Source organism: Dermacentor silvarum, chromosome 7 (genome assembly GCF_013339745.2).
Source record: "Dermacentor silvarum isolate Dsil-2018 chromosome 7, BIME_Dsil_1.4, whole genome shotgun sequence".
NCBI lineage: Eukaryota > Metazoa > Arthropoda > Arachnida > Ixodida > Ixodidae > Dermacentor > Dermacentor silvarum.
This window is the reverse complement of record NC_051160.1, coordinates 44,436,557-44,452,412: the sequence shown is the minus strand read 5'-3', so window position 1 is coordinate 44,452,412 and position 15,856 is coordinate 44,436,557. Positions and strand designations below refer to the sequence as shown.

General features: G+C 45.3%; 1 protein-coding gene across 4 annotated transcripts in view; it reads left to right on the top strand.

The window, feature by feature from the left end:
• LOC119457967 (BTB/POZ domain-containing protein 6-B-like) overlaps positions 1-15,856 on the top strand; it is a 43,779-nt gene that overhangs the window by 13,572 nt on the left and 14,351 nt on the right. The window contains exon 1 of one of the 4 annotated variants that reach the window (XM_049670598.1): positions 11,396-11,495. The exons of 1 other annotated variant lie outside the window; for it this stretch is intronic. The gene's annotated coding sequence lies outside the window, so the exon portion shown is untranslated. Of the gene's footprint in view, positions 1-11,395; positions 11,496-11,700; positions 11,939-15,856 lie in introns of those variants that run through there. 2 more of the 4 variants (XM_049670599.1, XM_037719749.2) reach the window with 2 other exon arrangements.

Here is a 15,856-nt window from a genome sequence, read left to right as displayed (position 1 = left end):
ACTTTCTTGAATTAGTAACGCAACATATTGCTCAACATAACTTACAACAAAATATTTGCTCAAGATATTGTGTGCGTCTAATAAACTGTGACTCCGTTACCGCAGGTGACATACGCAAGAGCGATCGTTGTAATTCGTGCAACGGTAAAGTGGGCGCGATCATATTGCAAGACTGGTGCGATGGACTTCAAGACGATCATTTCCGTGTTCCTGCCGAAGCTGAGGTTCTTGGCGCTGTCACCGTCGGAATTCGTGGAGTTCATCACCTCCGAGGACGGGCAAGGTGTGATGGAAAAAAATGATGCGTTCGCCATTTTGTGCAACTTGATCCTCAGAGGGCGCACTGAGCTGCCAGAATGGGTATGCCGGGAGACTACGTCACGCCGTCCGACATTTGAAGATGACCTGTTTGGCTAATAGCCTAAGCTACAGTGGAGGCCCCCCACTATACATCTTGCAGAGACAGTTTCGTCTGGTATTACGGCAGCAAGTCTCTCTTGTATAGCATTTTAAAGAGCTTTTAGGGCACTCCAATCCAATTGATACTTCAATTTGAACCTATGTTACGTGCAGAAGATATCTTGTTGAGCAACCACTGTACCTGTGCCACTGAAATGTGTAGTATTGAAAAGAGAGAAATGGTGTAACTGGTGACAGGGAGAGTTCCATATTTCTGAGTCAGTAAATCATTATGTAAGTAAAAGAGAAATAAGTACCACATTTAAGCGTTTTCAACTGTGTAGCAAAAACATAGGTCAATATTTCACGCTTCTTCTGTCACAACATTCCTATTTGTGTACGTTGAAACATTACTTTTGTACGTGAGTTCTGCCAAAAGTGGTGTTCACAGAACGCAGTGTGCATAGGAGAGGTTGGAGAAATGGTAGTAATGTTTCGAAGCAACGTATATACTATTTCAGTTAGCTCAACGTGCACTAATATATGGCAGTTTACAAAATTCAATTATCTCGTTTGTTTTCCTTTGTTAAAGGACAACAAAGAAGCAGATTTGATGCTTAATTTAAAACAAATAATTCAGTAAATTGCCATCATTTCTTTAAAACACAGGAGGGTCTAAATAGAAATGTCTCCTAGCAGCTGTCGCTGGGTTTTTACTTATTTGTACAACTGCAGCAGGTTTTTTTCAAATCAAGGCAGTGGTTGTTTTGAAAGAACATCCGTGCGTCTCGCAGACGTTTGAATGGAAAGAAGTGCAGGCAACTCTTACTCTCGTGTAATTGTTCATAAAAAGTTCATATGCACGCTTGCCAAGATGTACAGCGATGCATTTTTTGTCCAAAAGTAACTTAAAGATCGATTTCAGCTAGATGTATGCTGTATTTTGCTTTCATGTCTGCTTTGTGGAGTGAGAGCCGTTATGTTTTACTGGTGTATAATCATGAATGCATGTCAGTACTCTGTCAAACAGGTTCTTCTGTACGTGAACTGTTCAAAGTCAAACATTTGTTTCTCAAGTAGTTGAAATCGTCAAGCTTTAATCGATGTGTTTTTCAGCGATGACGTTCTAGGATTGTTGAAAGTAGGTTATTCAGGACGATCTTTACTGACAATATTTCATAGCAATGGTGAACGCCAGAACTTGCATGGTAATAAATGGCACATAAACACGTTAAGATTTTGCAACTGTAGAGGGCATGTTGTATTCTCAGAAGTTGGAGCGAACGCCTTTACTCAAGGGCTGAGCTTTGTGCAGATGGCACAAGTTTTCTTAAGTACGGACTCTAAATGTGCCGCGAAATGCATTGTGGTACCAATTAGGAATTTTTCGTGCTGAAACAAGCACCCTTGCGGGAATATGCTAACCAAACATGCTGCATATGTTGAGCACTTGAAACTGGGGAAACCACGGAGTTCCGGTGACGAAAAGCTAGACATTGAGTAGCGTCCGACTTAAATTCAGCAATTACAACGTGCCTTCCAAAGACGAACTAGAAAACGTAATGAGTTCTTCAGAGTTTATTAACGCTTATATCGGCAATTATCGCGCAAAAGCTGATGTCCGCCACTTCTCTGAAGCTCAGTTAGCTAAAATAGTCTCAAATCTATCATATTTAATAACCTCAAACGGTCCTTGAAGAAACGCAATCCACAGGCATGAAAGTCGTCCGCCTTGTCTAGGTCTGCATGTTGCACTATTACAAAGTTGAAATCTAACCAGCTAGCTGAACTTTGTACACTCTGAGCATTTTTGTGGTCGTTTCTATCTAAGAATGTTGGAGGATAACGGTCAAGTTATTGCGGTTGGATGCTTCACGCTCGGCGTATTTAAACGTTACACGGCATCCACACCAGTTCTGCTCCTCAGAATGGTTTCATCAATTTCCTTGCTACAGAAGTATTCTGTTTTGGTAGTAACGAAAACTTAACGAAAAGGAGCTTACCGACACTAATGAGAGCTTAATGAATATCCAGGTCTTATTTCCATAGATGTTGAGGCAGTTGGAATATCATCAGGGGTCCTCTTACGTGACAGAACCTTGAGTTTTGCCGAGCAAGATCTAGCTGTGTGGTTGAAAATGTAATCGTGTATTCTAAAAGGTCAATGTTTCCGTATTGTTTGATTTAAATTTTGGTTGGAATGTATGACTGTAAATTGTGTATCGTGGCTTGTCTCACAACTTTGCAAGTGTAGTTGGCTTATTGTACAACTGTTACTCAAGTGATTGTCAAGGTGTGACGCCGCGAGTGTAAATGATTGTCTACTTGTATGTTCATCGTTGAAGCGTTCAATAAACACCATGTGAAGCCTATAGCGTCTTTTGACTTGTCACACTCTCGGTGTTGACCGCTTTTGTAGCGCTCGATTTTTGGTTTCTGCTTCCACAAACCAAGTTCCGAACTTCTGAGTGAGACCATTTGACATAATCAAGAAATCGTAAGAAGAAAAGTAGCGTGGAAACTTGTGCTAGTTAGTGAATGTACTGGCACTTGAATAAACAACGGTAAATTGAATCAGGGCAGGTATACGAACATGAGCGCTGAACCGGCGTTGAAGCAAAGCTGAACCATCTCAGGACGATCGACATCATTTCCGCTAATGAAACCTGCTGCAGGTCGAAGGCGTCACGCAGTGTAAGCTTGGGTGAACCTAAGTGAGTTCAACTACAGACGACACATTTTGCCTGCTTCTGTGTAGCACATGCGTATGTATCGAGGCTAATTTTAAAGCCTGTCAAATTTCTGTTCATGATATCTAAAACAAAGCAGAGGATGTGAAATTCAGTAAGGTGGTAAGTTGCGAGAGTTGATTAATTGTGATACCGTATTGGCGAAGCAGTGCACTGACCAGGACAAGATGGAGAGACACAAGAATACACGCACTCGCTGCAGAGGACGTTGCCGTTTATACTCAAGTAAACCTCGACAGTAACCTGGGGCCAGATTCACAAAGCTTTTCTTTCCGTAAGTTCGCTTTGCCATTGGCTGGCCGTCTTCAATCATGATATGTCTGGCATCCAGATTGGCTAAAATTCTTCCTTACGAAACATTCTAGCGTAAGAAGCTTTTTGTGAATTCAGGCCGATTCCTGCAGTGGACTGTGTCATTCCTTGGCATAAAATTGGATCCTAACTTGAGAAGTTTACTAGTCATTTTGTATTCCGAAAGCAAAAAACAGCTTTCGGCATAAGAGCACTGATTAAATCACGAGCTTTTTTTTATGACCACGCATTATTATCTTTATACTTTGCGTTAATTCATGGTCGTAGTACCGATGATATTGCTTCCTGCTGAAAAATGTCATCTCTCGTCTATTCAACACATACAGAACCAGGCTATTCGCATAATTACCGATAGTTGCTCTAATGCTCTCACTACTTCAGGTTAACGTTATTCTACCTCTATTTGGCTTGTTTTAGTATCATTCAAGTATTGTCTTTCTTGAATTATTTATTGGCTTGTGTACGAATTTGTAGAATGCAGATTACTCACTAAAACGAACTGCTCAAGGCTTATGCATAATTTCGACTTTCTACTACAGAAATTAAACACCTACAATAGAAAAATGACATCCTCGTTTTCAGCGTTAAATGTATGCCACGACCTACCACATTACCTCAAACAATCATCACATTTGAATGCATTCCTAGCATGAAGTGATATATGTTTTATTTTTATTTTTTTGTAAAGAGAGTCGTGCGCAATTTTGTTTAAATAGTTTCATGCACGATAACATGTTCTGCTGTATAGTTATGCTTTTCGATATATGTACTTCCTTGCTTATTGTCACTTACCAATGTATTGCATTTCACGCGTTGATTTCTTTTCCTTGTACTTTTTTTGTGCTGGGTTTACCTCATCTTCTATACTGCTTTGTTTGAACCGATGGTTCCGGTGCAATCATTGACTTTGGGACACTCGTCTGCATACTATCTGTACATAATCATTGCTTGTTAAAAAGAATGAAAGTGATCACCAGTGGTGAATCTGCCAGGATCCTCGAGCATGAGTGAAGTGATTTGCATGATAGATTGAGTCTATTAAATGAAAGGTTGCACATTTACGGCAGTAGGTTCTATGACTAATTTTGCTGCTCCAGTTTGGCGGAATGAGTGTCTTCTGTACGCTGTGGAAAACGTTTTGTGAAAGAAACAGAAAAAGTATGGCAATTGCAACATATCGGTTCTGTTATCATTTACCTTATTTTTTGTCTGGTAGGTAGGTAGGTAGTAAAATTTATTGAGGCCCGGAAGAATCTTCACCCCGTTTTTATAGGGGCAAGACTGCAGGCCGCTCCCACGTTGGGACGGGAATCTATGCGGTCCGCATAGTAATATTACGGAGCCAATACCCTCTATCTGCTCAAGCTCGTCGGCCAAGCCCTGCATCGCTATGTTAAACAAGAGTGGCGAGACAACTGACCCCTGACGAGGTCATAAGCCTCCGATCTCGGGTCACCCAATTTGATTGTGGCCCTCTTACCTCCGAGAAAAAAGTTTGTCAGAAAAAAGTTTGTCCGAGAAAAGTTTGTCAGAAAAAAGCCTGTGACTTCCAGGCTAACCGCACGCTCGGATTCTTACGGCGCCATTTCACAGCTTCTAATTGCACCGTTAAGCTTCATCTGTATAGGACATTAATAAGACCTAAACTAGAATATGCTTGCTCCATTTGGGATGCTAATCAGATAACTTTAATTAACACTTTAGAGTGTTCAAAATCGCGCCGCCCACTTTATTGTTTCAAATTATTCCCGAACAGCCAGCGTATCTGCAATGAAATCTGCACTTGGTCTTCCCATTCTTTCTCTTCGCCGTATATATTTTCGTTTATATGTTTTTCGCAGAATTTATTATACCAACCCTATTCTCAAGGATAAGTTACTCCTCCCTCCATCTTATATATCTTCACGCACTGACCACAACTTCAAGGTAGGAATACCGCAATGCCGAACTAGGCTTTGCATAAATTCATTTATTCCTCGAACTGGAAATGACTGGAACCATCGCCCTGCCTTCATCGCTGCCATCACTGAAGTCAACAAATTTAAGGAAACTGCCGCCGATTTTGTATGCCCCTCCTCTCTGTAATGCCTCTGGCCCTGAGAGTACTGAAATAAATAAATAAATATATAAAAAAATGATCTGTCTGACGATGGTTCAGTGTCTTCCACTGCGGAGGGTTGATCACTCTCTGTGACTTGGTTGTCTCCGGGCCGAGTTGCCTGGAATTCTTCCTTCACCCGCTGCGAGTCGTGGCCGCACTTGGTCTACGTGACGGCGCTGCACCCCTCCTGTGGTGTCCACCGTGACCATACGCCTACCTCTAGTTGACGTAACCGTGCCGGATAACCATCTCTGGCCAGCGTGATTGTACCGCCGCGACCAAACACGCTCCCGGTGAAAAGAGTTGTGATAACGGTGCCGGAGGTCTGATCACCGTGGTATCCCGTGCCACCTCTTCCTCTGGAAAATGTGCACTTAGGCGGGTCCTGGGTTGAAAACCCAGCAACATCTCGGCGGGCGACTTGCCATGTCGAGTCGGTGTTGCCCTGTAGCGTAGCAATAACTTGAAAGTACGATTGAGCAGACTTTATATCCTTATTTTTCTTGATACTTTCCTTAATGGTGTGCACTGCACGCTTCGCCTATCCATTTGACGGCGGACAGTATGGAGCGGAGGTAACACGACACACATGGTTATCTTTGAAAAATCTTTCAGTCACTGAACTATTAAATTGTGGCTCATTGTCGGAAACGACTGTATGTGGCAGACCAAAACGCGATAAGATCCCTCGCAGTACTTCGACTGCAGTTTCTGCACTTCCTGTCTTAAGGGGTACTGCCTCTATCCATTTCGTTTCCGCATCTACTACCACCAAGATCATGTGACCTTCCACTGGCCCTACATAGTCGATATGCAGGCGAGACCAACGTTTGTTGGTTTTCTGCCAGCTTGAAGGGACCTGTTCTGCTGGCATGGCCAACATTGCACGCATTGCTGGCAGCTTTGTACCAGCTTCTCTATGTCGTGGTCCAATCCGGGATACCAAAACATCGTACGGGCCAGGCGCTTCATTGCAGTCATGCCTGGGTGGGTGTCGTGAAGTTCTCTTAGAATAAGTGCCCGCACGGCCTCGGGCAGACCTACACGATGACCCCAGCATATTAGTCCTTCACTCACAGTGAGTTCGTATCTGCGATTGAAGTACGGCTAAAGGCACTGTTGCTCCGGCCCCCCTTTGGTTTGGCCAACCACGCGCAATCCACGTCTTCACCTGTCGGAGGAGCAAGTCCTCGCTGGTGCTGTCTGCCAACTGCTGCGCGCAAAGAGAAAAATTGTCAAAGCTTGCGCATATAGCACTTGTTCAACGGTATTTCATTTCATTTCATTACCTTACGGACCCCTCTGGGGGGTGTTACATAAGTATCATCTTCACCAGGATAGACGGCGACGGCGACGGCGACGCCGACGGCAGAAATCTGCTTTTGAGTGTCCATATAATTGCTATCGCAATAAAATTGTCAAAGCTTGCGCAAATAGCACTTGTTCAACGGTATTTCATTTCATTTCATTAACTTACGGACCCCTCTGGGGGGTGTTACATAAGTATCATCTTCACCAGGATAGGGTGCCCTTGCTCCGGCGGCGGCAAACGGCTCAAACCGTCGGCATTCGCGTTCAATGGTCCTTTCCGGAATTCTATCTCACACTGATACGATGATAAAAGGAGCGCCCAACGCTGTATCCTGGCCGCCGCCATCTGTGGAATTGGTTTCTCGGGATGGAACAGCCCCGTCTAGGGCTTATGATCCGTTATCAAACAAAATTTATTATCGAAAAGATACTCTCTGAACCTTGTCACACCGAAAAATATGGCGAGCGCTTCCTTTTCCATGCAGTTGCGAATAATTTCGCTCCGCCGGCGTCAAGGTTCTAGAGCGAAAAGCTATCGGATAATATTCGCCCTTGATGCGGTGGGACAGCACTGCGCCCAAGCCGACCGATGATTCATCGCATTCCAGTCGGAGGGGTTTTCGCGGGTCATGGTGGACAAGAAATTTAGCCTTGCATAAGGCACTCTTTGCTTCTTGAAATGCGCTGCCCTGGCACGACCCCCATTGCCACAACACCCCCTTTGCCAGCAAGCGATATAAGGGAGCCAGCGTCGTTGACAAGTTGGGCAAGAATTTAGCATAATATTTAACCAAGCCCAAGAAAGATTTCAGCTGTATTACGGATGTTGGTTTCCGCGCGGCCAGTACCGCCTCGAGGTTATTGGGGAGCCAACTCTGACTTCCCTTTTCAAATACACGTAGCACGCAATAAAAAATTGTTTTTATCTTGCAGATGATGAAGACCTTTGGCATCGATGCGGTACCCCAGAAACGACACTTGTACTTCCCTAAACCCCGGCACTCGGCTTTGTTCAACTTCAGATTGTGTTCACGAAGCCGCTGAAACAACTGTCGCAGTACCGATGTGTCGGTTTCCTTCTCCGCCACAATGATGTCGTGGAGGTACACTTGAACATTCGGGAAACCTTACAAAATCGATTCCATGCGTCGCTGGAACACGGTGGGGGCTGAAGCAATTCCAAATTCTAGGCGATTGTAGCAGTAAAGGCCCCGGTGTGTGTTGAGTACCGCTGTCTTTCTAGCTTCATCGTCCAGCGGCAGCTGATTGTACGCGTTGCGCAGGTCCAGAGTGCTGAAGACTTCGCCTCCAGAAAGCGCCGCAAATATGTCTTCAACTTTGGGCATGGGATACTGTTCCAAGTGCGACGCCGGGTTGACTGTTAAGTTGGAGTCGCCGCACAATCGTATATCGCCATTCTTTTTTGCTACCGGAACCACCGGTGTTGTCCAATCTGAAATGCTTATCGACGAAAGCACTCCGTCTTGTACAAGGCAGTCGATCTCGGCCGAAACTTTGGAGCGCATGGCATAAGGGACTGTATACGTGTTTTCCAGAAACGTGGGCGGGCTCCTTCTTTAGGGTGTAACGGTAAAGGGGGGCCTTTGCAACAGCCAAGCTTGTTCTCAAAAAGATCCGAAAATTGATCGAGCAGAGTCGTCATCTTGTTATCACGAACAACATTTACACTCGAGGTGGTTCCAGTGTCCAAGAAGGACACACCCGTCTGATGGAAGGCCTCTATCGTGTTCCGGCCGCAGAGCAGTGGTCCGTCATGTGCCACAACGATTAGCTTGCTGGTCACAACAGTCGATCCAGACTGAACCATCATGGTTATCCGGCCGACAACTGGTAATTGGCCGAGGAACCACGTTAAGCGGAGCGATGTTTTTTCCAGTGACGGCCACCATTTGCGATGTTTCTTAATTATTTTTTTTTCGGTATGACGCTGACTGGAGAACCCGTGTCTAGAATCATTCGCAATTTCCGGCCCTGCCATGTCAACTCTTTCTCGAGAGGCTTCACCGTAGCTCTGTCGGCGGAGCTGTGAGGGACAAGAGCAAGCGACATCTCTTCTTCGCTCTCAGCTTCCATTTCTTCGACGGCAAAGCCACCACGTTCCCGAGAACGGCCACTGCTGCAAACCTTTGCCAGATAACCTTTCCTGCCGCGATGGTGGCACTTTGGGTTTCGATGTCGGCACGTGTGTGTAGCGTGGGGGCCGCCGCAACGCTCACATGAATGGTTGTTCTTTGCAGTGTTCCTCCACTTCGTCCAGGATCGTCGTCCTCGCTGCGACTGCACAACATTGATGCTGGTTCCCGTAGTCACTGGGTTTGCTTCACGCATGTCACGCATGTCACGAACGTCGCCTAGCGCCTTCTCTGAAGCTAGGACAAATTCTTCTGCCTCCTCCAAAGTTAGCGTCTTCCGCGTTAGTAGACAACGTCGTGCGTCGTCGTGCCGGGTTCCGCATACTATGCTGTTTCGCAGCATACGGTGCAGCGAGTTGCCGAAGTTGCAACTTTCCGTCAGTCTCCGAAGGTCGGCAATGTATTCCCGAACGCTCTCTCCGTCCCTTTGCTTGCGCGTGGAGAACGAGAAACTCGCCGCTATTTCATTAACTTGAGGTTTGTAGTCTTCCTCGAGGTATTCAAATACTTCATCGTAAGTCTGGCTGTTAACCGACACGGTTGGAAGGCGCACTTGCAACATGCGTACGACATTATTCCTCAATGAAGACACCAGCTGAGCTCGGCGTTTGGCCGTGTCGGTAATTTTATTGCCCTCAAAATACGTTTCCAGCCGTATCCTGTACGTGCTCCAGCTGCTCACCGTCTCGTCGAAAACCGGTGAGCGAGATGCCATCCTTCGATCCTGTCAGTCACAGACCGCGCTCACATGAAATCCTACCCTTGTCGCCACTGCTGTAGCGCGGGTAACAACAACAGACTCAGTAGGTGCAAGCAATGGAATAGTTTATTGAAGGTAGCGTGGCTGTTTTTATTCTGTGCGAATCAGCAAGAGCATGCGCACTTCGTGGTGCGATAAACGGGCTTGCATTGACGCTATACGGCAAAACTTAAGCTGTTTATGCTTCATACTTGTCCGCTTAAGATGTAGTTCACGTCTGCACAACATACGACCCACTGCAAGACTCAGACTTCAACGATGTGCCTGTGCTGGCATCAGCGCTTGGCTATGTGTGACTAATACGAGTTTTGTTTCCCGGCACAATGCCCAAAGCGAAAAGTTCGCAGCGTCAAGCACATTAAAGCAGCACTGACATGATAATTTAATCATTTGATTATTTAACAGAGCTGTTTAAGCTCTTGGTTAGACCGCTTAGTGCGAACAGAAAATTGCGCCTGGCGATGACGTCACCGCGAGTTGCCTAGCAACGCCTGGCACAGCTGGTGCGAGGCGTGCGAGGTGCCGACGTATCCGGCGTTCGTCGGCGTGCCCCGTCTGCAGCCGGCGTCGAGATGCGACATGCTGCATTTCGCGCGGGCCTCGTCACCCAGAATGGACCGTATCCGCGTCTCGTCGAGCAAGATAAGTTGGTTGACAGCAGTGATAATGGACGGCGCGAAAACCGACCCCTCTATAGTCCAACGTGTGCGCCGCGCAGTGCTCTACCGCCTAGACGCATGCGCATTTTAAACGAAACTATGAGTTTCAGGATGATACGAAATTGCGAACTCGCTGAACGTGCCGCCATTAGTATCCACCCGCCCACCTTGCTCGACGAGACGCGGATGCGGTCAATTCTGAGTGACGAGGCCGGCGCGAAATGCAGAATGTCGCATCTCGACGCCGGCTGCAGCCGCGGCACGCCGACGAACGCCGGACACGTCGGCCACGCCTCGCGCTGGACTATAAACGAACACACACACAGAGAGACAGAGAGAAAGATATTATACCGAGCCTTTTTTGTTAACCGGAGTTGCTGACTGCTAGCGAGAAACAACTTTCTGTTCGTTAAGGTTTGGGCATTGTAAACAGACAAAAGCGGTGCGCGCGCATGCACGTCCACAAGAAAGCAGCCGACGTGCGCTCCACGCGTTACATACGCTTCAAGACAAAGGGCTGACGTAGCTCCTTAAAGTCTCGGAGCAACAACACGGGCAACGAAAAACGCCGCTCTGGAGGCACAATGTTAATGCTGACAGCCTGCAGTTCTTTAATGTGCACTCAAAGCTGGGTGCACGTAGGTTTTCACGCTCTGCCCTCACCGGAAGGCAGCTACATCGTCGGGTAATCGAATCCCCGATCTCGGCAGAGCCGCCGCAGCCAAGGGAAGGCCTATAACATGACGCATCACACAGCGAAATTAAATGTGACATATATCGGCGAGAATTCCTAGCCGCCTGTGTATACCTGCAGCTGTGTTTCGTATCATCCGCTTCGTGTCCATTCGTTCGTTATCATGCGTGATTCTGGCGTTATCGGCGGCGGCCGAGCCAAAGGCCAAAGTACGTATGTGATATGAACTGGATCAGTAGAAAATACAGACGCATGCGTGCGAGCAGCCCTACTCACCGCTCCGTTGACGGGATCACTTTAAGTGCTCTCGTACACGAAAGTGCACGGCGCAGTTCGAGCTTTGCCGCACGTTTCGTGTAAGTGCCTCGAATCTACTTTCCTTCACAGTCCTCTCGCTCACAGGGTGAAACCACAGACAGCCCCTGAACTTCGCGTACGCCCTCACCCCCTACCGCCGACCACCTCGCTCTATCTCTCCACTAGTACACTCTACTCTCTTATCATCTGAAAGAATAATCGCGCGACGTGCTTTCGCGCTTAGGAGGCCGGCAGTGTCGCCTGCCCTCGTCATACTCGTGCAACTGCATTGCGAACTTTGCGTAACGGTGTAGTCTTATTGGTCCATGCATTAGCCTTGTTTGTGTGTGTGCGTGTGTGTGCGCGGTCCAGTGGTGAGTTGTGTGTCGGTGAGCTCGGTCAGTTGCATAGCGCTAAGTGCCGTTTTCTCACGTGGGCATTCCTGCATCGCCGTGGTGTTGCCGTATCGTTGGTACCGTGAGTATACTCGTATGACGTGCACGTAAGTATAAGCAGTGTCGTACCCACTCTTTCTCGAGTGGGGGTGGGATCAAACCGCAAACGATCTGACCCTTTCTCTCTCTCTCTCTCTCTCTCTCTATATATATATATATATATATATATATATATATATATATATATATATAGCGAATTACTATTACATAAGTGAAAAGGGCCTGGAAATGCGCCCGGCAGTTATTGTAGAGAGAGACCTATTTATCAATCGCACATGGTGAACCATGGGGGCCTGAACAATTACTTCAATCTGCATTGATTTTTTGGTAACTATATAAAATATCAAGATTCTGGAGGGACAAAAGGCTACTAATGCCTGACAGAGGTCCCTGATCCCGCCCGGTAGCAGCAGTACAGCGCGCATTTGCTACAAACAATTTTAAAAATTAGACAAAGAATTGTACTTGGTGTATAAGTCTACAGCACAAATGTATCGCGAGTTTAGGTATTAGTGTTATCGACGTTATACGCAACGAAGTACAATCAACATAAATGAATTGCAATATTAACAACAACAAAAAAAGCGTATGTGCGCGAGCTTGGAGCTTCACAACCCAATTTCCAGCGAAGCTGTTTCATTCCAACAGTTTCAATCAAATTTTCAGTTTACGGAAATTATATCGCATGTCTTAAAAAGGTTGCCCGTAAATGAGTGTTCCGTTTGAAACTTTGCCCGAATGTCATGCTTTGGATCGCTTCTTGTAGAGAATTTTTAAAAAGACAAATTCATCAACACTCATGTTACTTGACCATAGTATTTGCCATGGTGTCCTCCCGCCCCCCCTCACTTGATTTTCGATAGATTTAATATTGGTTGAGCTCACAGTTCTATCATGGCAGCGGGACAAAACGCACACATTAAGCTCCGGATCGCTTGCATGCGTAATTAACTACAAATGTTATAATTACTCCCCGGTCTCTGAAGTTTACCTGCATATTTCCGATAACGCGCCTTTCCTTTTCAGTAAATATAAACAAATTGTCTCGTTTAATTCACCTAGGACATCGCTGAAATCACGTAGGAACGGCTTAACGCATGAAAATAGGAAGGGGGGGGGGGGACTCAGTAATTATTTGCAACGCTTCTATCTAGACCACGACCGCACAAATTTTGGCGCACATTGCACTTACCATGACCCGGTTCCCCTTTCCACGCAATATAAACCTGTTGTAACCTACAGCTCTGTCGGGACACTGGAAAGCATATAGCTGATAGCGGCTATGTCACACGTTCTTACACTTGAATAAGAATTTTTTTACAAAGGCTGTGTTTGGTCCAACCGCATTTAACTTCGCACAGAGAGTTTCCGTAGCGTACCACCAATTTTCACTAAATTTGGCCTTGGTATTTTTTACAGTTCGGCGAAGGCAGCGGGCTCAATTGTGCCCCGCTCGTTAGACACGCTGATAACATTCTAGAGTGCTTGAATACGTAATTCATTGCGAATTCCTGAATTTCCCATCTATTTCGAACTTTACCTACAAATCATTCATTAGCTTGTAATTTCAGTCACCAGACATACAGAAGCTGCCTCCTTTAGTTCAGTGAGGACGCCAGGCGAACCTAATATATGACGCCTGAAAAAGTAAAAATAAGAAGAAAAATGAGTGTTCAATAATTATTATTAACCTTCTAAATAAGCTATAAACGTTAAACTACGCGACACATTGAACTTAAAATGCTACACATTCTTTCAGAGTATAAGGTATCTGAAACACAGAGTTCTCCTGGGACATTGGGAAACCTAGCAAATAAGAGCAGTATGGTACTTTGAAATACTTTCTTACAATATTTTTAAAGCTGTAATTGATCAACACGCACTTACCATCGCAAATAAATTTGGCGTATTGTTCACCCTATGTTCGTAAAATTTGATCTCACTTGTAGCTGCAATTATGCCAGCTCAGCTGGCCAAGTTTTGCATCGTTCCTAAAAGCGACTGATAACGCTATGGACCATTTGCATGCGTATTCTACTGGAAAATGCGCATGTAACCCACCCATCTGGAACATTTCCTACACATTACTCATATTATGGTTTAATTTTCCCCATATATAAACAAAATACCTTGTTTAGCTCACCGAGGACACCGGAGAATCAAACTGCGAATCTCCTAATATGCACGAAATCACATAGAAAAACGAGGGTTTAGTCAATATCTGCAACACTTGCATTTAAAGCAGGAAAGTGGTAGTTTAGCCAACGCATTGCGCTTAAAATTCTCTCTACTTTCACGGAATTTGAAGCTTGTACCTCATTCTGTTGTTTTACGAGTCTGGGAAACATTTAGGTTAGCTGCATTATGACTCCCTGGAACGCTTGAGTGAGTAACTTTCTACAAAGGCCATAATGAACCTACACAGACTAAACATTTATGGCTCGTCAGTGAGAACATTGCTTCGTACTTCTAATAAATATAAACAGCCTGCACCGCATAGTTTACCGAGTATACAGGGCGCAACAACTAAATACCGTGTATAACGCACAAAAAGTGTGAGAAAGCCAGTATTCAATAACTGTTTTCAGAGTACATAAGCAACCTATACACAATTCAAATTTTCGATCGTTGTCACCAAAAAGTGGCCCTCATTTCTTCGACATATGAAATATCTACTGTTAAGCCCTTGCCGGGAAGCAATTAATAGTGTAGCTCTTATTTAGAAAAAAGCGTTAAAATAAAATCGACAAAGAAGTGACGCATTCCTTTAGAAAAAAATCAAGTAAGCGCTCTATTGGTATTGAAATGGCTCTTCACGTTCGACCAAGGTATTTTCACGAACATAACTATGATAATTTGTGATTACGCAGTGAAATTCGACAGTGATACATGTAAGTGGTTTGATTAGATTTTTCTATGGTGATAAGATACTGAGACTGCTATCTCTGGACGGAGATCCAACAGTTCGAACATTTGATATATCAACGCTTTTATGCCGTAAGGCACACTAGTCCTTGGGTCCGGCTGATTATAGTATTTTATCCGGACCTCCCCCTCGCCCGTAGGGGAAATACAGCAAGGTGCTGCATTTTCGTGCATAGATATAGTAGTATTTAAAAGCGGGGCATGATGCAAATAGCACAAACTGACATTTCTTGGTGCCGGAACTGCCAACACCACCTACTATAGCACAAGGCCTGTTCACTCCGATCCATTACGTCGTGCTGCTTGGCCCGAAATTTCCGTTGCCAAGGGCGGCGTGGCGAAAGCGGTGACGTCAAAAATCACTGTTGCTCACTCGGGAGCATCGCCATTAGATTCTGTGGCAGCCGGGAAAGGGTAAAATGACGTCATGGATGGGAGTGAACAGGCCTTGTGATATATAGGTGGTGCTGGAACTGCCCAGCGCCAGGTCATCTCCGCAACGCCAGCGTGTACGATTCCTGTACGAAGTGTCTCATAAAAAACGATATTTATGACGAAACATATTGCAGATACAATAATCAACGCAAATTTCAAGAAACAACCAATTAAGAAGATGGATCTTAAATGAAAAAAAAGAGGAAAAAAAAAACGTTACCAAAATTAACCCGCCGCTCACTATTCCGTCAACCCGCTATGCTGCTATGCTAAATGTAATGACGCTTCGGGACGTTAAATTTCATTTTTATTTTACGTGGTCGTGACCATCGTAGGCCTCTGTAATTATCTTTGCGAGTGACAGAGGACAAGGCTTGTGCCTTTCCATATAAATGCTTGTGGGAATGTGAGCCTGCAAGCGTAGCACTGTTTGACATAACGTCTGCATGAAACTGTACCCGTGTTTGCATGTGTGTGGGCGGCCCTGTATAAGCGCGAACAAAGGCCCGCACTCACGAGAAAATGTATTTAGGCCATATCCACCAAGTTAACTGCAAAAACGTGCAATTAGGGCCATAAAGTAATTTCTGGATGCCTCAGGAATT